Source organism: Puma concolor, chromosome B4, assembly GCF_028749965.1.
Source record: "Puma concolor isolate L17-30 chromosome B4, mPumCon1.1.hap2, whole genome shotgun sequence".
NCBI lineage: Eukaryota > Metazoa > Chordata > Mammalia > Carnivora > Felidae > Puma > Puma concolor.
Genome location: NC_141673.1, coordinates 111,161,949 through 111,184,439, shown reverse-complemented (window position 1 = coordinate 111,184,439; position 22,491 = coordinate 111,161,949). Strand labels below are relative to the sequence as shown.

Here is a 22,491-nt window from a genome sequence, read left to right as displayed (position 1 = left end):
GGTCGCTCAGTTAGTTAAGCATCCTACTTTGGCTTAGGTCACGATCCCCAGTTCGTGAGTTCTAGCCTCACATTGGTCTCTGTGCTGACAGCTCAGAGCCTGGAGTCTGCTTCAGATTCTGTGTCTCTGTGCCTCTTTCTGCCCCTCCCTGCTCACACTCTGTCTGTCTGTCTCTCTCTCTCAAAAATAAATATTTGAAAAAAAAGATTTAATCTTTTTAGGAGGAAAAAAATGCCACTGCTTGAAAGGAAAAAAATATAACATGTTAATAATAGGTATTAGAAAAAAACAAAACTCCCAAGTAGATGTCTCCATTTTCCCTTCACCTTCCCCTGGATGCAGCACAAGTGAGAATACTCAGTGAGGTGCCACCAGGATTTCAATGGCTATCACAGTTATTTGTCCCTCCACAAGGGATGAGCACAGATGTAATTCTAAAGAAAAATTCAAGTATATGCTCCTGATGAATTGTCACCAAAGGTAAGTGTATTTCTTTCTCTAGTTATTGTGCATAGATTAGTGCCCAACTAGGAGGAAAATGCTTAATGGACTATCTGATTAAAGAACACTTTCATTAAAATAACCACTAGTTTTATGCCAATGCATAGATACAATGTAATGTTACCAATTTACTTTTTAAAAGAGCTCCTGAAGAATATAAGCCAATTACTTTAGTAAAAGCCCTATATTGCACCAGGGAAAGATGAAACATTGGACTTGATTAATCACAACATCTGCTGTATGAATTAATCTACCATGAAGAATTAATGGGACTGTCCTTCAAGAGGAACACCAAGGAGAGAAATGATGAATAACTTGATTTACAAAAACAGGCAGTGGGCAGGATTTGACCTACAGGCTCACTTTGCCAATCCCTACTCTAGAGCTAAGGATGGTATTTACATTTTTAAATGATTGGGAAAATTCAAATGAACAATAAATCATACTATGTGAAAATTATTTGAAATTCAAATTTCAGTGCCCATAAATGAAGTTTATTGGAGCTTGGCGACCCATGCCTGTTCATTGGTGTGTTGCCCATGGCTACTTTTGCCCTACAATGGGAGCGTTGAGTGGTCCTGACAGAGACTGCATGGCCCACAAAGCCTGGAACGGCTACCATCTTGTTCTGGCCGACTATGTGAATTAAATCTCAGCTCCCTACTTAGTACTAGTGTCACCTTGGACAAGTGACTCTAAGCCTTAATTCCTTGCCTATAGATATGCAGGTCAACACTAGGGTCCAAATGGAACCCGGCAAACAGAAATAGTTCCTACGTTCACTGAATCCTCATTTAGTGAGAGGTAAAGATCTCCTGGGGACTTGCACATAGACCGTACTTATTGAATCATTTCCTTTAGTGAAGTTAAAACAAAGATATCTTAGGATCCTTGGAACTTGAAATCAAGTGTCCTGTGATCAGACCTCTGACCTGATTTCTTTTGGGAACTTACAGGGAAACTAAGAATGAAAAAGCAAGAACAAGCCATGGGAAAATGAGAAAAATATAGTTTGGAATTGGAAATTCTGATCCTCAGAATCCTTATTTGTTAAATGAGATGTAAAACACTACGCAAATATATACAGTTGCCCAATTAATGTATTTGGAGCATACTTACACTAAAAAATTACTTGGTTTTTTTTATCTGAAATATAAATTTTATTGGGTACACTGTATTTTTATTTGCTAAATCTGTCAACCCTATATATGAACCTTAGTAATTTGTCATAAAAAGGCTAAGTATGATCTTTGCTAAAAATATATTCTATCAGTTAATCATTTTCCCCAAAACCTTCCTATGAAAAAATTGTGCTATAGAAAGGGGCAAAGAATGTGTAATTTTAGAACCTACTAAAATTTGCAAACTGACAGCTAGAGGGAGCCAAACTGATAAAGAAACAAATGACACCCCATATCCTGGGCTGATTAGTCTTCCTGCAGATTCAAAACAAGCCCTATGTGTGAATCAGTCACTTTTCTAAAAGGTATACATTTTTTACTTTCTTGAAATAACATAATTAGGACATTCAATGTCTAAAAAAAGGTAACAAACAATAAATGGGTTTCAACAAAAGGATCCCTTGTGCTATACCTTTTCCATTTGCCTGCAGGTGAAGATGGGCTGGAGCAGGGAATAGAGCAGAGACTCGTGTGAAATACCCGAATACCGAATTCTAAGACTCATTGCACAATGCATTTAACTTAACATTATAAACAAGAATCTAATCTGAGGAATGATTTATTGAGCCTGAAAAAGCACAAGAAATCTCCAAAATCTCTCCTTGCAGCCCAGGAGATGTCATCCTCCCCAGTAATTCTCTCATTAGAGGGGAAATCTTAGCATACATTTGTCTTGCTGTTGCTCCCCAGACCTGAAAGACCAGAGATTTTTCTATTTTCCTTTTCCTTTCCAAGGATTCCCTTACACTCTGTTTAAAGGAAAATTGTTCGGGGTGCTTGGGTGACTCAGTCAGTTGAATGTCTTACTCTTTATTTCAGCTCAGGTCATGATCTCGCAGTGGGGGAGACTGAGCCTTGCATTGGGCTCTGCGCTGACAGTGTGGAACCTGCTTGGGATTCTCTCTCTCTCTCTCTCTCTCTCTCTCTCTCTCTCTGCCCCTATTCCACTCATGTTCTCTCACAAAAACAAACACTAAAAAAAAAAAAAATTGTTCTACGTTTAAATTTTTCAAATGACCATCCATTGTTAAAGAACAATATGCTTGGAATAATCTATAAGCCAGCCAGATTTGCCTCTTGAAACACAAAGAGAGAGTATTTGGAATTTAGGGCGTCTTTCTCTTTTAAAACCTGTTTTACAAGCCTGTGATCTTCAAAATTCTCAAAGACTAGACTGCAAAAAATATGTAATATTTTCTCTTTGCCTTCCTGCCATAAGAATGATAATCCTACCTGAGGCAAATGGATGCTGCCAACAGAATAGAAGGAGGTCATATACCTGGAGGGACAGGGAGAAAAGAACATTATGTATTTTAAAGATAATATTCATTACAATGATTATTCAGCACCAAAGTCAACCCAGCTTTATCAAGTATTTTCTTACACCTGATGTTTATCCAGTAGTTATTCAGATACAAGCAAACAGAAATCATTCCTAAGTTCTTGCACATATATTCTCAAGTAGGATGTAGAAATGTTCCTATTATTTGGAGGTCATCCAACTATCCACAAACATTAGAACAAACAAATGGAAAATATTTCTCAATGCCTGAACTACAGTAGAAGATTAACTAGGAATCTAAGTGGAAAAATAATTTCTCTAAAAGAATTTTTTCAAATGATCATTCATTGTTAAAAATTATGCCACTGTAATAATGAAAAGAACTGTTGATCTGGGGCAGGTGCATGGCAATCATGCCATCTACTGCAGGACTAGTTAATGTTGGGCAACCTGGTGTGAGAGCTGGGAACCAGGTAGAGGGTGATGGGCAAGACAGAGATCTTGCTTGTAACCAAGGAGCTGGAACAATTATGTGTGGATAGTTATTAACCATTTTAAAAGATTGAATAGCAATTTGCAAGTATATAGCAAACATCTGTGGAAATAAACAAAGACCACCAAAATGAGAAAAGCCAAAGCTATTTATTGTGAGCTTGCTATAGTAAGGGAGACGGCCACCGTCCCTTGTGTTTTGGTGGGGACTCAAAGGCAGGCAGAGGAGTGGGAAAGCTTTATAAAATCCACAAAGTGGGGGCTTCAGGAGTGCTTGATTGGAAGTTGTCGGCATGGGGAAGCTGTAGATGGTCTAACTAGAAACAAGACATCCTAGGTGATTGGTCAGGGTGCATATTTGGCTTTCTCTGGTTGGTCCTACGTTGGAAGCAGGGACAAAAATTAGGGAAGCTGTCAGTTATTAATCAAGTCCTGGCCATTTTAGGCTGATTGTTACAGTAGTTATTGTTTAGCTTCTTGCAGTGTCACTGGAGATTGCAATTTTGTTCCCCTTAAGTCTGATTTATAGCAGGCTGGCTTCCTGGGTTGTTTATTGTAGATAAGAGGTTGGTTTCCTGGACAGGTTGCTGCAGGTTGCAGGTCAAAGTTTTATTTTCATACAATGGTCTGGCCATTGACCATTTGTATATTCAGTCTGTCATATCCCATTCCATAATCTAAATAACAGAAAGAAAAACTAAGCAAACATACCCAAAAGGTGTTGGTGATAGGTCAGTTTTAAAATGTTAATCATTATAATCTTCTAGAATTAAGATATTTAAACTTCAGATATATCCTACACCCAAACAGGTCAGGTTGCAGATCTTCCAGACAAGTCATTTATGTTCTAAAAACCAATGTCCTAAAATTGTGTACTTTATTAGGTAGATTGCAAAGGTATATATCCTGTTAAATACTGTACAGTAGAATATAACCTCCATAAAGGACAAAACTTTGTATTGTTCAGCACTTTTTCCCTGGCACCAACAGGGAGCAGGATCTAATACAGGGTCTGATACATAGTAGGCACAAAAGAAATATTAACTGAATGAATTAATGCATGTTTCTACCTTTTTTATACATCTTTCTTTTTAATTGTGGTAAAATGCACATGACATAAAATTTACCATTTCAAACATTTTTATTTTTAATTTTTTAAAAATGTTTTATTTATTTTTGAGAGAAAAAGAGAGCAAGAGCAGGGGAAGGACAGAGAGAGAGTGGGACAGAAGATCTGAAGCAGGTTTTGCACTGAGAGCAGCAAGCCCAATGTGGGGCTTGAACTCATGAACTGCTAGATCATGACCTGAGCCAAAGGTGGACGCTCAACCAACTGAGCCACTCAGGTACCCCTACTGTTTCAACCCTTTTTACATATACAGCTGAGTAGTGTCAAGTGCATTCACATTGCTGTGCAACCAATCTCTAGAATTCTCTTCTTTTTTCTTTTATTTAAATATTTATTTTGAGAGAGAGAGCATGCACGCATGTGTGCAGGGTGAGGAGCAGAGAGAGAGAGAATCCTAAGCAGGCTCCACACTGTCAGCACAGAACCTGGCGCGGAGCTTAATCCCACAAACCGTGAGACCATGACCTGAACTGAAATCAAGAGTAGGATGCCTAACCAACTAAGCCACCCAGGTGCCCCACTAGAGCTCTTTTCATCTTGCAAAACTGAAACTCTGACCCATTCAGCAATTCCCTGTTTTCCCTGCCCCCCAGCCCCCCAATCCATCTCTATGAATTTGACCACTCTAGGTAACTCATATAAGTGGAGTCACAGTGTTGTCTTTCTGTGTCTAGCTTATTTCACTTAGCATAATGTCTTCAAGGTTCATCCTTGTTGTATCATGTGACAGAATTTCCTTCCTTTTTTTAAAAAAAAATTTTTAATGTTTATTTATCATTGAGACCAATCAAAAGATTGGTCTTTAAGGAGGCAATTTTCATTTATCCAGAAGTTTCACTTGCATGGAATGGAGGCCTTCCTTGTAATGCCACATTAGTGCGATGTTACTATTTACATATATAATAATCATACAGATGCCTTTCAAATATAAATCATGATATAATAAGTACAAACACTACACTAAAACAACATTTTCAGTTAATGGTGTCTATGTGATGGCAAAATGTTTATTGATTCAGGAAAGAGGTAATCCATTTAGCTGGGAACAATCTTGGGGAGTTGAATATTAAGATCTAGGATACTTGAGGCAGATATTAGAGTTTTCAGATTTCTATAGGATTCCTGGAGTTGTATCCTTTTTCCTCTCATCTCATCTTTCTCTAAGCCAAATTTACAAGCCAAACCATTGAAGAATGACAAGTCTAACAATTACCATTTGGGGGGTATATTGAACAGCCTCATGTACAGAATGCCAGGAATCTGAAAGAAGTCAGGAAGTGACATATGCCCTGGGGGGGGGGGGGTAATGACATAGTTATGACACATAAGGGGCATTATTACAGTGTGTGCGGGGCTGCACATGGGAGGAATGGGTAAAAGTCAGGGAGGGATGTGCACTCCATCCCATGCAAGAGCTACTGCTGCCAGCCCATTGATAGCTGGCTGGCTGACAGGTGTGTCCAGAGGCAGCAGGCAGAGGCATGGTGGTGAGCGCTGTGTGTGAAGCATGAGAGGACCCCCCAGAGTCGCTAGGAAAGATAGGTGATCTGGGAGTCAAGAGTAATGTTTGCCAAAAGGTTGGTGAGGGGTTCACCTACAGATACAAAAGCCAGGGAGACAAGCAAGGTTAAGGAATGCAAAGGGATCTGAATAAAAGGTATTGAAACTGAGAATAAACAAGTAATTAATAGTTAAAATGTCAGGGAGTTGTTGAAGTATGTGGGAAGAATATCACAATGGGGCTATAATTTCATCTCTTGAATTGGGAAAAGGCTGTCGTCACTTTTTTGTGTTACACAACATGGTTCCTTTGTAAAGGAGGGTGTGTTGTTATTCCAGGTTCATGGGTGAGGAAACTGGGCAGTGAACCCAAGCCCCTTCAGTCATATCAACATCAGAAGCTGAATTAGGACTGGAATTCACCGCCTTGCAGCATTTTGCTAACAGGTGAGCCTTGATCCATAATTTTCCAGTGCCAAAAATCTCTTCTTTCCTAGAAAAAGCTTTTGTTTCTAATAAATGTATCTTATGTTTTCATGGGCAGTGGGTTGTGGGGACAGGGGAACTTGTACAAACTGATCCAGTAAAAGTCTTCAGCAATGTTAGCTTAAGAAGTGGCCCGAATTTAGGTGATTTTGCTTGTTTAGAGACACTAGGTTTTTGATGCCTTTACACTGAGACATCAATTCAGTAGTTCTGATTCTATATTAACCATTAAGTATGTCCTGGACTAATGATTTTTATCTAATGATTTTTATATAAATGAATATCTATTCATCTGTTTTTTTAGGCAATGAAGCAAGGGCTTTTCAGGTATGTTTGAACCTTCAGTGGAAATTGCAGAAAATCACTAAAATGTAAGATTATTGAGATTGTTGTTTAAAGCTTTTTGAAAAAATAACTACATTGATAGGAAATGTGTTCCTGTCACATGTTATTTTTTACCTGAAATTTTCTTTATTTGGTGGTTGAATATTAAAGCCCTAGTTACTTCTAGTTAGTCACAAAATAGCTCAAGGCACTTGCTGTATTCTAGAATGTTCCATAAACAAGTGTAGTTTAGGATTTGTAATAACAATAAGATACCAAGGTGAAATGGGCTAATCCCTTCTTCCTATCTCACCTCTTATGGTAAGGAGTTCTTGTAGAAAAAATCACCTGGTTGCTTCATGAAGGATCCTATTGGCTCTCAAGTAAAGGGCAGAATGAAGCGATGGAAATCAAGAATCTGAAGGCATGTTTCTCAAAATATGGTGGTCTATGTGTCATCAATCAGGGTGTTCTGAGATGTGTGACAGAGGTGAATACTCCTGGGCCTTGGAAGAAAAGTTTGGGACAGTGCATGTTAAACAAGCTCATCAGGTTATTCTGTGCATGTTAGGTTTGAGAACCAATACATTTGAAGAGGAAAGACCTAACTTTTGTTAAGGTCAATTCTGCCCGACATAGTCTCTTCTAGACACTCTATCATGTCTGCAATCTCTTTTTATTTTTAAATTTTTTTTAATGTTTATTCATTTTTGAGAGAGACAGAGCATGAGCAGGGGAGGGGCAGAGAGAGAGGGAGGAGACACAGAATCAGAAACAGGCTCCAGGGTCTGAACTGCCAGCACAGAGCTGGACGTGGGACTCAAACTCGTGAACTGCGAGACCATGACCTGAGTCAGAATCAGATGCTCAACTGACTGAGCCACCCAGGCACCCTGTGTCCACAATCTCTGAATGAAAAATGGTTCACTTAATTTTTTTAACACTTCCTGAAGAAACAGATTCATGTGCATTCATTGTGTTCCTTTTCAAGAAATGAAAATACATTTGGGAGGGTTAAGGGGCCCTCACCTATGTTCACATAGAGAATAAGTCTTACTGATGTCTGAAGCCAAAGCAAGATGTACAAATGAAATACAAACAAAACTATAAAACTAATAAAAATTCAAATTGGCAACGTTGATGTGAGACAGCTGGTGTTGTTTGCTGAAACTAAATCTTACATGTTAGGTTTATAGCAGAAAGATATAGCTTTGGGTCCAGCTCTATTTTTGATTAAAGTAATTGACTGCAGGCAAAGCTTTGTTTGCTAAATCAGAATAATTAGACTTCATACTTAACCAAACTTTCTAGCAAGCAATCCTTCAATGAGGTCTCCCTGTATCTTTCAGACACCCACAGTCCTCTAGATCAGGGGTTTTTCTTTTTTCTCTAAAAGGCCAGATGGTAAATCCATAGGTTTTATAGGTTAAGAGACAAAATTGAGGCAGGTACTTATATAATAAGAAAATGTCTTGTCACACAGATCGGTACTGCTGAATAGTGATACCAATCATAAGCATGTGATTTTAATAGGAAATATTACTTGAGTCATTTATAGAATTCTATTATATTCTTTCCTTGATATGTACCTTTTAGTATGTTACTGTAGATTAATCAGTTCAATTGAAAGTTAAGTGGAAGTTAGATGGATTTTGCACAATTAGATGGATTTTGAAATATTTGACTTTTCTTTTGCATGTGAAGCAAGGTCCAAAAAATACTTCTGGAACTGTAGGTTTAGGTTGAGCTTGGAAAATATATTCTCTGAAAATTCATGTGGGGTGGAGATTTAACTTCTTGTTTTAATTTTTGACAACATAGGAAGTAAATACAGCAGCTTGATACTACTTGTGATTCAAACAACATTAGTTGTCATCAAAATGACTTTACTGCAGTGTAAGTTTTGTATGTAAGCTCAGCTTTGCCTAATAGTTTTAGGTTCAATTCATTAAGAAACATCAAATCTGCAGCAAAAGCTAATTTCCAAATTCACTCACTGTTAATTAACAATGATTGAAGAAAGTCCTCATTCAGACGAATTTCAATCTTGATCCTGGGCTGAATATAATCTCAATATAATTTCATCAGTGCTAAAATGTCACACTGCTGTATGGTAGGACAATTAAGGATTTACTTCTATCTATGACAAAATTTATGGTGCTGAAGATATTAAGTCCATGAGAGTAGAATTTCACTATTGACACTGCCAATTCCGTAAGACATGATATCAAATATGTTCCTCAGAAGTACCTGCTGATAAGGGCATCTGGATGGCTCAGTCAGCTAAGCAACCGAATCTTGATCTGGGTTCGGGTCATGATCTCAGTGCAGAGCCCACTTGGTATTCTTTCTCCCTCTCTCTCTGCTCCTCCCCAACTTGCACGCATGCTCTCTCTCTCTCAAAATAAATAAACATTAAAAAAGAAGTACCTGCTGATAAATAATACAATGAATATAAGGAAGTCTCTAAACACCTTAAATTTTCAAAATCTGTAAATTCATCCAATTAAGAGCTTTTCTTCTCCACATATATTTTTATCACCATCAGTTATAGCACATCTTAGCAGATTCTACTTCAGGTTGTACTAGATTAGTGTTTTCTCACTGTTTTCAAAAATATTCTCAATTATAATTGTTTCATACAGACCATTCATAGGTGAAACTCAGTGACTTTGGATCTGGCATTAGTCCTTGAAAAAACAACTGAACAGTATGTTGATTTATCAAAAGCCAAGGAAAACCCCTTGATAGCATTTGGTTTCTTTTTAAATGGACTATTGATATTGCTTCCAATGTCCTAAACTCTTTTGAGTCACTTTCCCCCCCAAAGTTAATAGTCTTAAACCAGTTTATTTTCTCTGGACACATTTCTTTGGCTTGGAATCAAATATGACTTAATTAACAACACTGGTCAATGACTTGCTTTATCTAACAAATGAACTATTTGGAAACTTACTTCGGTTGCAGCTTCATTTCAAAAAAATTAGTGAAAAAAATTATACCTTAATGAAGTATTCCTTCTTCTACTTTCCACTTTTTCTGACAAGTGCTTTCCTGTAAGTTGGGAATATTGTTATGATTGCTTAGTCCTAAGTAATACTGACAGATACTGTAGGTTTAGCACAGTGATAACATCACTTCATAATAAAAAACACAGTTCTTTGTCATCCAATTGATGACAAAATAATCCATAATCCATTATGTCTTACACGTGTAATATTTGAAGTTTACTTTTCTCCCATTTTTGTCTTGACATGATGTGCATGAACTTGTCATAAAAAATTATAGGCCCCTCCCCCTGGTGCTCCAGCCTGACTTCCCTCCCAGACCCAACCTGCAGAAAGGCTGCCCAGAGGAGGAGAGGAGGGGAGGGTGTGTGGGTCTGTGTGGGCGCTGATGTTCTAGAACTTCCACGCTACCCTCAGCTGCACGAGGAAGTTGGATCTGACTTCTTCAGGATCTGTCCTTCTTTGGGTTCCCAAGGTGTCCCACCAGATGTCAGAAGTGGGTGGAGAATTCTGGGAGAGCAGACTTAGAAGATAAAACACCTGATCAATGAAATAAACATTATCAATTATGTGCCAAACATTTTGAGACCTCTATGATCTGTAGAACTAGTCCTTATGGTACAGTTCTTGGAGATAATGCAATACCAACAATATTTGTTTGTTCTTGCCAGTCATTCAAACAATCCACATAGTAGACACAAAAAACTAACAAAAGAAATAAGTGAAGATAAAATCAAGAAACTGAAACGGAAAAGACAATGATGAAAATTCTGAAGAGGAATAAAAACAAAGAAATAAATGACAGCAATGCTCAGAATCCCAGTGCGGAAGAAGGGGCTGAAAAACAGGATGAAGACATTTTTCATCAACTCTTGAAAAGAAAGAAAACAAAGAATACTTAAAATCTTTATTTGAAATTTTGATTTTTTAAAAAAATTTTCTAGTTTATTTATTTTGAGAGAGAGAGAGACAGAGAGACAACAAGCAGGGGAGGAGCAGAGAGGGAGAGAGGGAGTGAGAGAGAATCTTAAGCAGCTCTGCACTGACAGTGGGGCCAAACTCATGAACAGTGAAATCTTGACCTGAGCTGAAAGCAAGACTCATATGCTTAACCTACTTAGCCACTCAGGTGCCTCTGAAATTTTTATTCTTATGGGAAAACAAGACATGCCTCTGGAAGGGCATGAAACTGATGAACTCCCGGAGGATCTCTTTGTTCAAGCACTGCTGGAGTGTGGGATAAATTCTGGTGAAGAAGTTGATAGAAAGCATTGAGACAATAGCAGTTAACACATTGTTCGGCTCGAAAACATAGCAGAGGCAGATGCTAGAGATCTGTGAGAGCTGCATTTGGGAGGAAACCCTCGGGGAGTGAGAGGCTGCCACTTCCTCTTTTCCATCATCACTGATGCCATAGTGGCCATATCAGGGAAGAATTTGTCTGTGTTGGTGAGGTTTGTTGATGAATCTCATAACCTGAGAGAGGAATTTGTAGGCTTCTTGCCTTATGAGGTTGATGCAGAAATTTTGAAATTTCATACTGTTGATAATGGAGAAGTGGGGATTAAGCTGGAGTATTATCATGGCCAGGCTTGCACTGTGTCCAGTGGATTTGCTTCCAAAATGAAAGTTGTTGCTTCTAGACTTTTAGAGAAATATCCCCAAGCTGTCTATGCACTTTGCTCTTCCTGTGCCTTAAATATTTGGTTGGCAAAGTCAGTGTCTGTTGTGAGAGTACCTGCTGTATTAGGAACAATAGAGGAAGTTTGTTCTTTCTTCCATTGATCTCCACAACTGCTTTTAGAGCTTGAACTGAAGGAAATTTGTCATTCCCAGTGGACAGGCAGCCATGATGCTTGTGAAATTTTAGTGGACCTCCTGCAAACACGTGTTTTATGTTTAGATGGTATAGTGATACAAACCTTGGGTGGAATAACTATATAGCTGGTAACTATATAGCTGGGAACAGCTTTTGATTTCATTCTTACCATTGTTGTTCCTAAAAATGTTCTATCTTTTACAAGAGCCTTTGGGAAAAATCTCCAGGGGAAAACTTCTGATGTCTTCTTTGTAGCCAGTAACTTGACTGCAGTGCTGCATTCATTAAATGAAATGATGGAAAATATTGAAGTTTATCATGAATTTCGTCTTGAAAAAGCTATAAATTTGGCAACCAAACTTGATATTCAGCTGAAACTCCCTGGAGAATTCCACAGAGCCCAGCGAGGTAACCTGGAATCCCAGCTAACTTCTGAGAGTTACTATAAAGAAACTCTAATGTCCCAACAGTGGAACTCATTATTCAGGAACTGAAAGATACATTTTCAGAACAGCACCTCAGAGCTCTTAAATGCTTATCTCTGGTACCCTCTGTCATGGGACAGCTCAAATTTAATACACTGGGCGGGGCACCATGCTGACATGTACAGAAGTGACTTGCCTAATCATGACACACTCTCACCTGAGCTGCATTATTGGAGAATCAAGTGGAAACACAGAGGGAAAGACATAGAGCTTCCATTCACCATTTATGAAACCCTGCACCTGCAAGACATCAAGTTTTTCCTAGTGTTTATGCATTGCTGAAAGTCCTATGTATTCTTCCTGTGATGAAGGTTGAGAATGAATGCTATGAACATGGGTAAAATTGCCTCAAAGCATACCTGAGGAACACTTTGACAGACCAAAGGTCAAGTAACTTGGCTTTACTGAACCTAAATTTTGATATAAAACATGATCCTGATTTAATTGTGGACACATATATCAAACTCTACAACTAAGAGCTTCCTACAGATAACTCAGAAACCATTGAAAATACCTAAGAGACTCTAAAGTGAGCTTTATCTTGGGTACCTGAGTGGCTTATTCAGTTAAGCTTCTGACTTCAACTCAGGTCATGATCTTGCGGTTTGTGAGTTCGAGCCCCGGGTCAGACTCTGTGCTGACAGCTCAGAGCTTGGAACCTGCTTCAGATTCTGTGTCTCCGCTCTCTGCCAGTCCCCCACTCACGCTCTGTCTATCTCTGTCTCAAAAATTAATTAACATTTTAAAAAGTTAAAAAAAAATAAAGTAAGCTTTCTCTTATGATTGTTATTTGGAAAAATCTGTAAGAAATGTGAAAACATCTTATGGAAAAGCTGTCCGGTGTATATAGATCATTTAATCACTAATATCTTGTTTGAAAATATTTTTTTAATGTTTATTTTCAGAGACACAGAGAGAGAATGCAAACAGGAGAGGGGCAGAGAGAGGGAGAGAGAGAATCCCAAGCAGGCTCTGCACTGTCAGTGCAGAGCCCGATGCAGGGCTTGAACCCACAAACTGTGTGAGATCATGACCTGAGCCAAAATCAAGAGACCACACTCAACTGACTGAGTCACCCAGGTGCCCCACTCACTGAATATCCTGACCTATTGACTTCTCATGGAGTATATTAGCCATTGATAATCTGCCTATTTAAATGGCCCCTGATTGAACTCTCATGTTTTGGAGATATAACTGTTATTCCAGAAGATAGCATTGAAAGTGCCATATTACACTTCTATAGGATCTCTGCTAATGGCACTTTGAAATTGTTTTAGTTAAGTCATTTTAGACATAACATTTATTATCACTGGATCCAATTGTTGGGTATTGAGTTATCACTTCTTAGAAGAAATAGATTTTGAAGAGGTGTGGGAGGAAGGAATACATTTTATAAAATGTTACAATGAAATTCACAAGTGACCTTTGAATAGTAGGAATGTTAAGTATGTTAAAGATCTGTGGGGCACCTGCATGGCTCAATTGGTTGGGTGTCTGTCCTGACTCTTGATTTTGGCTCAGGTCATGATCTCACAGTTCATGGGATCCAATCCCGAGTCCGGCTCCGTGCTGACAGCACACAGGCTGACTCGGGATTCTCTCTCCCTCTCTCTCTCTGCCCCTCCCCCACTCAGACACATTCTCTCTCTCACTCAAAATAATGAAATAAACATTACCAAAAAAATCTGTAATGGACAGTTAAGGGAGTTACCAGACAGTGAGAGAGAAACATGTGAGTTTGCCAAGCAAGGATTTCAGTGTAGATTTTGTCTTTATCAAATGAATTTAGAGGAACAAGTTACAGTTAAAAGTGTAAATGGGCAAGCCTGCCATTGTTGTGCATCAGTTTGTTGCTGTTTAGACTCCTCTGTTGAGCCTCCATCTTCATAAGCTTTTTAGCAGGTATATGTCGAACACCTCTGTTTCATGGTCAAGACAGGATCAGAGGCCATGGACACCAACAACTGATTTGTCTGTTTTCCTCTTTTTCCATGGCTGTATGTACTGCTTCATCTCATCTTATAAACAAAACTGGAAAACTTACAAAAATAAGTGCTTTGTGGTTTATCTAGAAATAATACAGAAAATATTGCCGTTATTTTTGGCGAAGAAAATCGATTTTGTATAGTTTATTTCAACCTAAATAAAATGTGAATTTAAAAAATATATATAAAATGTCATGCTATGGCAATATGTACAACACTCAAAATGCTGTTGAATTAAAAATTGTGACACTGCTTGTGTCACTGAGCAGTTCCGCACAGCGATAGAGGACATCATACAATCCCTGTCATAACTACTCAACTGCCATTGAAGTACACAACATGTAAACAAATGAGTATGGCCATGTTTCAATAAAGCTTTATTTACGGGCACTGAAAAGAATTTCATGATGTTCACATCACAAGATACTATTCTTCTGATTTCTTTTCCCATCATTTAGAAATCTAAAAACCACTCAAAAACTGGACCACACAAAAACTGGCAACAGGTGGGCTTTGGCCCACAGACTGGTTTGCCCACCACTGCCCTAGATTTAAACTCAGGCCTTTTTCAAAATCATGACTTTAACTTCTGGTACCCTTCCCAGGGTGGGATTGTATTTTCAGCCTAATTTCTCAAAGTAGAAAAAAAAAATGGGTCTCCTAGACATTTCAAACATAACCAACCAGCAGTTTGGAAAGGGGGGCCCTGAGATAGCACATCGCTATGGAAATTCAGTCGCTCTCCTCACCCCTAGGATGGTCTTCTACTAATATCTCAGAAAGAAAACAAGAGCAGTAGGGTCAGAGAAAGCACAGTCTCCCTGTCAGACTGAGAATTTGATCCAGTTTGTCCTTTGTCTATTTCCACTTCCAATGCCTTTTTCTGTTCTTTTCTGGGCCCTCCTGCTCCCAAAGCACAATTTACTCTGTAGTGGTATCATGTTACCTGATTCTTCTTATCACAACCAAGCAACTGATGAACTAATTCCTGCTAACTCCTCTCAGAGTCTGTTCGACAAGACCTTAGAGGGAAGAGAATCTTGAATCATGGGTTTTATTTTAGGTCAAAGCAGAGCAAATCTTACGTGTAAGAGTCTACCTCCTGCAACAATGACCCTGCTCCTGCCATAGCCCCATTCCAGGGTGGACTGAAACCATTCCATCATTCCCACTGCCCTCTTCCCTCTTGGAATTGTCATAGTGTGTCAAGTCTAGGACCTGGATCAGGGACAAGGCTGAGAAAGCATCCAGTTGGCAAACCCTAAAAGATACAAGTTTTTCCTAAAATAAAGTTTCTAAACACTGGCTAAGCATGAGGACTACCTACAAAACTTCAGAAAAATGTGCCTGAGCCCCACCTGAGCTCAATCAGATGGTTTTCCAGGGTTTAAAATCACTCTCCAGTTCTCATCGCCAGGCAGGGCCTGTCATCAGGGCTTGATTTCCCTCTGCTACACCCAAATCCCAACTAAAGATAACTGAAGGAACTTTTGAGATCCCTGAATTACCTTAGAATCTAACAGTTAAATTTAAAAATCTTTGGGGGACACCTGGGTGGCTCAGTCAGTTAAGCGTCCAACTTCAGTTCAGGTCATGATCTTGCAGTTTGTGAGTTTGAGCCCCACATGGCACTCCACACTGACAGTATAGAGCCTGCTTGGGATTCTCTCTCTCTCCCTCTCTTTCTCTCTACCTCTCCCCCACTTGCACACTTACTCTCTCTCTCTCTCTCAAAATAAATATATAAAACTAAAAAAAAATTTTTTTTGTAAATTCTTTGGGATTCCTGAAAGGCTTGGTGTGTTAAATAATGAATAGCATGAGCATCAAACCTAAAACTTGAAGAAAGTCAGGGTGAGTCCATTACAAGTTGAGAATTTCACTGATTAATATTGGGACCAGGACTCTAAAAGTTTGGATTATCCTGGTATTGACTTCCCTTTAGATTCTCTACAAACCATATTGAGGAAACACTACTGACCTTGGACTTCTCTGAACCAGTCTTTTCTGGAAGGAGTTCTCAAGTACCTTGACCCAAACATGACTTGAGAAAATATGTAGAAATAGAACATAAGAAAGTATTACTAGCATTCTAAAGGATAAGAACAGAGTGAAGAGGGAAGAAGGAAAGGAAAAGAGAGGAGAGGAGGAGGGGAAAGGAGCAGAGTGGGATGGAAGGAAAGAAGTAAGATATATCATTTAAAAAGCATTTTTAGGGGTACCTGGGTGACTCCATCAGTTAAGCATCTGACTCTTGATACCAGCTCAGGTCTTGATCTCATGGTTGTGAGTTCAAGCCCCACATTGGGCTTCACACCTAGCACGAACCCTACTTAAAAAAAAAAAAAAGCATTTGTACTTTCTTAAAGTGGATGTTGAGAGAAGAGTGTCTCTACTTTTAAGAATGCTATGATATGCTTGGGAATGGTCCACAATAAGTCTTAACAATTGAAGGACTAGATATATACTGAGAATATTAGTAGACTGGAGATATATGATAATGAAGATAATAGTGTGAAGAAATAATTTGGGGCATATTATGTTCTACACCTGTATGTTTTCTTGACAAATGGGGAAAAATTAGATAAATGGAGAAGAGAGTTGGAGGTTAGGGTTTCTGCAATACTTTTGGTTGTGGATCTCTGGGTTATTTCTATTGTCACTTATTGAACATACGTTTGCAGTTTTTGCACTTACATAATTTATTTCCTTGGAGGGCATTTTGCCTGTAGTGACTCCCATGTGTACTGGATCTTTACCTTGTACAGCCAGAGTTGAGAACCATTTGAATAGAGTATTGAAAGGACAATGCCAAAGGACTCAAGGTATTCCTCCCACACCTGACTTTAAATGAGGATTTCAGGACGTACAAAGGCATCATGCCACTAAAGTGTGGCCTATGGTTGCCTTGAGTTAGCTAATTTTCCTTAGTGGTTAAGGACAAACTGGGCTTTTCAGGGTATGGTGCTCTAAAGCATACAGCTTACAAGAATCAGGAACACAGAATAAGTCTTGGTGGGTTGGTCAAGGCAGAGGCAGACATGCAGCCTCAGTAGCATATCATTGACATGCTTACTTCCTCCCTTCACTCTGAGGGACACACCTGCAAGTCATCTGCAGGAAAGGCTATGAGTCACAATGCAGAAGGCAGCCCCATTCCTTATGTTCTACAAGTGTAATTATCTTTTACAATCTAAATGACATAAGCCATCCTTGGGTAGGTTATGGAGAAGAAAAGATGACAGAAGAGGCTTTACATTACCTTCAGATAATTTGTTAAAGGAGAAACTTAGCATGCTTCTCTTGATTACCCTGTGGGAGGGCTGTTGGTTTAAAACTCTCTCAAGCTGGACACAAGCAGACATATTTATTGTTCTATTTGTAAGCCATATAGAGAGGATCCTCTTGTGTAGAACTAACAATATTTCTCAGTGACAGGGAATGAATAGAACAGAATGGAACAAGAGCCCTAATGGAGACTCAGTCACAGAGATCCTCCCTCCAGCAGATGGTGGGTAGGAAATCCTTAGCAGCAAGATAAATCTTAGTCAGGATTCTTGTTTCCTACTTGTGGTTTAGCAAGAATTTGTTGATTTGATTTGAATGGAATTTATTTACTTTCTAAGGCTTACCTTGAAGGATGACATACTGTGAGTAACAATAGCATACAGAACAGCCCTTTCCAGAAGAGATTCATTTCACCTCACCCTAGGACTTTTGCAAAGCTATTCCCTGTATGGGTTCTGCTTACATATTCAAAATTTCCTGGTTTGTCTAGTTCTACAACTGCCAAGTGAAGAATGGACTAAACAGCCCATTGAGGGGAGCAGCTCATAGCTTTCACATAGCAGAGAGCACTCATTTCTGCTGGGATAAACAGCCTGTGCCCAGTGTCTCTAGGCAGTGGAAAGATGGGAGTGGATTTGGTCTGAATTCAGTGGGAAGCCAAGGGAGAGGCTCCTTTGAAGATGCAGGTATGGAAGGAAGATGATGGGGCTCCTGCTCTCATTTGTGATAGAAAAAGATGCCAAGTGTTGATTCCCAGAATTAAGACCAAAGCGACTAATTAAAAAAACAAAACAAAACAAAACAGTTCAGGCATGACTGTAGCCTTTTGTCTACCTTATAAGTTCCTGATTGAGTTGAGTAATGTCAGGTAAATAGCTGGGAGGCAGAATAAAGTAATTGATTTACAAAGTTGAGAAGGTGATAGGTTAACACCCAGCTGAAAAAGTGAGAGAACCTGAGATTGTAACTGAATCACAATATTTGGCATGCTTATATGAAGTCAGGCCCATGGTCCTCAACAGGCAACTCATTACATTTGATGATTCAAGTCTGGAAGGATGTGAGGTGGGGCTGAACTCTCTATTTGAAGGGGATATTAAAGGCAAAAATACAGTTTGAAGAGATTGAACAAGCATCAGAACCATAAACCGAAATGTTGGGAAGTATTAGACCAAGAATTCTTTTAAACTTTGATTAATATTTAAGGGCCAAAATAGTAAAGGTAGACAACATGCAAAAACAGAGAGATAATGTAAGCACAGAGAAATGGAAATTAGTTTTTAAGATTTTATTTTTAAGTAATCTCTACACCCAACATGGGGCTTGAGCTCAGAACCCCAAGATCAAGAGTTGCACGCTCCATCCACTAAGCCAGCCAGGCACCCCGAGAGATGGAAATTCCAAGAAAGGATAAAAGAATGTTACACATGAAAAATACTGTAACAAAAAGAAAAAAATGCCTTTGATGGATTTATTAGTAGACTGGACATGGCTAAGGAAAGAATTTCTAAGGAAATGACAACAGAAACTCCCAAAACTGAAAAGTAAAGAGAAAAAAAGACTGGTGGGGGGGGGGGGGGGAGCCAGAGCAGAATATCCAAGAACCGTGGGACAATTACAAAAGGTATAGCATACTTGTAACAGGAACACCACAAGGAAGAGAAAGAGTCAAAGGAATAGCAGCAATATCTGAAGCAATACTGACTGAAAATTTTCCCCAAATTAATTTCAGACACCACACCACAGACCCAGAAGCTCAAAGAACCAAGCAAGATAAAGGCTAAAACAACAACAGCAACAACAACAACAAACTATTCATAGGCATATCATATTCGAAGTACAGAAAAGCAAAGATAAGCAATCTTGAAAAAAGTCACAGGAAAAATACACCTTACTTAAAAAGGAGCCTGGGTGGCTCAGTCAGTTAAGCGTCCGACTTTGGCTCAGGTGGTTCACGAGTTTGAGCCCCATGTGGGGTTCTATGCTGACAGCTCAGAGCCTGGATCCTGCTTCAGAGTCTGTGTCTCCCTCTCTCTTTGCCATTCCCCTGCTTGTACTCTGTCTCTCTCTCTCTCAAAAATAAATAAAACATTTAAAAAAAAAAAGGAGCAAAGATGATGGGGCACCTGGGTGGCTCAGTTGGTCAAGCATCCGGTTCAGTGCTGACAGCTCAGAGCCTGGAGCCTACTTTGGATTCTGTGTCTCTTCTCTCTCTGCCCCCTCCCTTGCTCTCTCTCTCTCTCTCTCTCTCTAAAATAAAGTAAACACTTAAAAAAAGGGGAAAAAAGGAGCAAAGATGAGCATTATATCTGACTTCTGCTTAGAAACCATGCAAGCAAGAAGAGAGTGGAGTGAGATATTTATAGTGTAGGGAGGAAAAACCAACAACCAAGAATTCTATACCCTGTGGAAAATAAAAATAAATAAAATAAAATAAATTAAAAAAAAATTTAAAAATAAAAGATACGAGCTGTCAAAACTCAAGAAATAGATATTCTGAATAGGCCTGTATCAAAAAAATCTAATCAATAATTAATAATCTTCTCAAACAGAAAGCACCAGGCTCATATGGGTTCATGGGTGAATTCTACCAAATATTTAAGGAAGAAATCATACCAATTCTCTACAATCTCTTTCAGAAGATAGAAGCAAGAGGAATACTTTCTTTTTTTTAAATTTTTTTTTTTAATGTTTATTTATTTTTGAGACAGAGAGAGACAGAGCATGAACGGGGGAGGGGCAGAGAGAGAGGGAGACACAGAATCGGAAACAGGCTCCAGGCTCTGAGCCATCAGCCCAGAGCCCGACGCGGGGCTCGAACTCACGGACCGCGAGATCGTGACCTGGCTGAAGTCGGACGCTTAACCGACTGCGCCACCCAGGCGCCCCAAGAGGAATACTTTCTAACTCATTCCTTGAGGCCAGAATTGCCCTAATACCAAAACCAGAAAAAGACATTACAAGGAAAAAAAACAAACAAACTACAGATCGATATATGTGTGAACATAGACGCAAAATCTTCAACAAAATAGTAGCAAATAGACTCCAACAATGATAAATAAGAATTATATACTATGACCAAGTGGATTTGTCCTGGGTGGGCAAGGCTGATTCAATATTTGAAAATCACTAATGTAACCCACCACATTAACAGGCTGCAGAAAAAAAAACACACGATTGCATCAAGAGATGCCAAAACACATTTGACAAAATCCAACCCCTATTCATGATAAAAATTCTCACGAAAGTAGGAACTTCCTCAACTTGATATGGAACATCTACAAAAAACCCACAACTAACATACTTAAAGGTGAGAAATTTGAAACTTTCTCACTAAGATCAGGAACCAGGCAAGGATGTCTTCTCTCACCACTGCCTTTCAGCACCATACTTGAAGTTCTAAGCTAATGCAATAAAAGAAGGAAAGGAAATAAATGGTTTACAGATTGAGAAGGAAGAAATAACTATCTTTGTTCATAGAAGATATGATCACTATGTAGAAAATTCAAAAGAATTAACAACAACAACAACAACAAAAACCTTCCTGTAACTAATAAGCAAGTATAGCAAAGTGACAAAATAAAAGGTTAATATGCAAAAGTTGATTGCTTTCATATATACCAGCAATGAACAAGTGAAAGTTGAAATTAAAAACACATTGCAAATTACATTAGCACCCCAAATCAGTGAAATACTTAGGTATAAATTTAACAAAATATGTACAAGATTTATCCGAGGAAAACTACAAAACTTTGATGAAAGGTATCAAATAACTAAATAAATGTAGAGATAATCCATATTCATGGATACAAAGACTTAAGATGTCAGTTATTCTCAACACAATTCCAATCAAAATCCCAGCACTTTATTTGTGGATATCAACAAACTGATTCTAAATTGCGGATGGAGAGGCAAAAAAAAAAAAAAAAAAAAAAAAAAGAATAGCCACCTCAATATTGAAGGAAGAGAACAAAATTGGAGGATTGACACTACTCTACTTCAAGAATTACTATAAAGCTACCACAATCAAGACAGTGTGGCATTGATGAAAGAATAGGAAGAGAATAGAAAGCCCAGAAACAGACTCATATAAATATAGTCAACGGATCTTTGACAAACGAGCAAAAACAAGAGAACAAAGAAGAGATAGTCTTTTCAACAAATGGTGCTGGTAAAACTGGACATCCACATACAACAACAACAACAACAACAACAACAACAACAACAACAACAAAAAGAATCTACACACAGTCCTTAAACTTTTCACAAACATGCAGAATTGATCCAAATATAGACCTACACATAAAACACAAAACTATAAAACTACTAGAAGACAACATAAGAGGAAACCTAGATACTAAACCCAAATGTTGGTGATGGCAATGACTTTTTTTTATTTAAAAATTTTTTAAATGTTTTATTTAAGAGAGAGAGAGAGAGAGAGAGAGAATGGGGTAGGGGCAGAGAGAGAAGGAGACACAGAATCCAAAGCAGGCTCCAGACTCTGACCTGTCAGCACAGAGTCTAACATAGGCCTCAAACTCACGGACTGTGAAATCATGACGTGAGCTGAAATCAGAAGCTTAACCGACTGAGCCACTCAAGAGCCCCAGCAATAACTTTTTAGATACAACATCAAAGTCACAATCCATGAAATAAATATTTGATAAGATAGATTTCATTAAAATTAGAAACTTCTGTTCTGCAAAACCCAATGTACAGAGAATAGAAGTTAAAACACCGACTGGGAGAATTTGCAAAAGACACATCTGATAAAGGATTGTTAAACACGCTGATTGAAAAATAGGCCAAAGACCTGAACAGACATCTTACTAAAGAAGATATACCGATGAGAAGTAAGCATGTGAAAAGATATTTGACATCATGTCATTAGGGAATTGCAAATTAAAACAACAATGAGATACATACCTATTAGAATGTCCAAAATCCAAAACACTCATAACAAATACTGCTAGGGATATGGAGCAATAGGTGCAGGCACTTTGGAAGA

The 22,491-nt window shown here is 38.6% G+C and overlaps 1 protein-coding gene and 1 pseudogene across 3 annotated transcripts in view; both read left to right on the top strand.

Annotated features, from left to right (window-relative positions):
- Nucleotides 1-3,377: 3,377 nt before the first annotated feature.
- On the top strand, nucleotides 3,378-16,353 carry LOC112867937 (52 kDa repressor of the inhibitor of the protein kinase pseudogene; annotated as a pseudogene).
- CCNY (cyclin Y) overlaps nucleotides 5,982-22,491 on the top strand; it is a 331,491-nt gene continuing 314,981 nt past the window's right edge. Inside the window, exons 1-3 of one of the 3 annotated variants that reach the window (XM_086714584.1) lie at nucleotides 5,982-6,039; nucleotides 6,425-6,532; nucleotides 6,876-6,942. The gene's annotated coding sequence lies outside the window, so the exon portion shown is untranslated. The remainder of the gene's footprint in view (nucleotides 6,040-6,424; nucleotides 6,533-6,875; nucleotides 6,943-22,491) is intronic. The other 2 variants (XM_086714583.1, XM_086714585.1) reach the window with 2 other exon arrangements.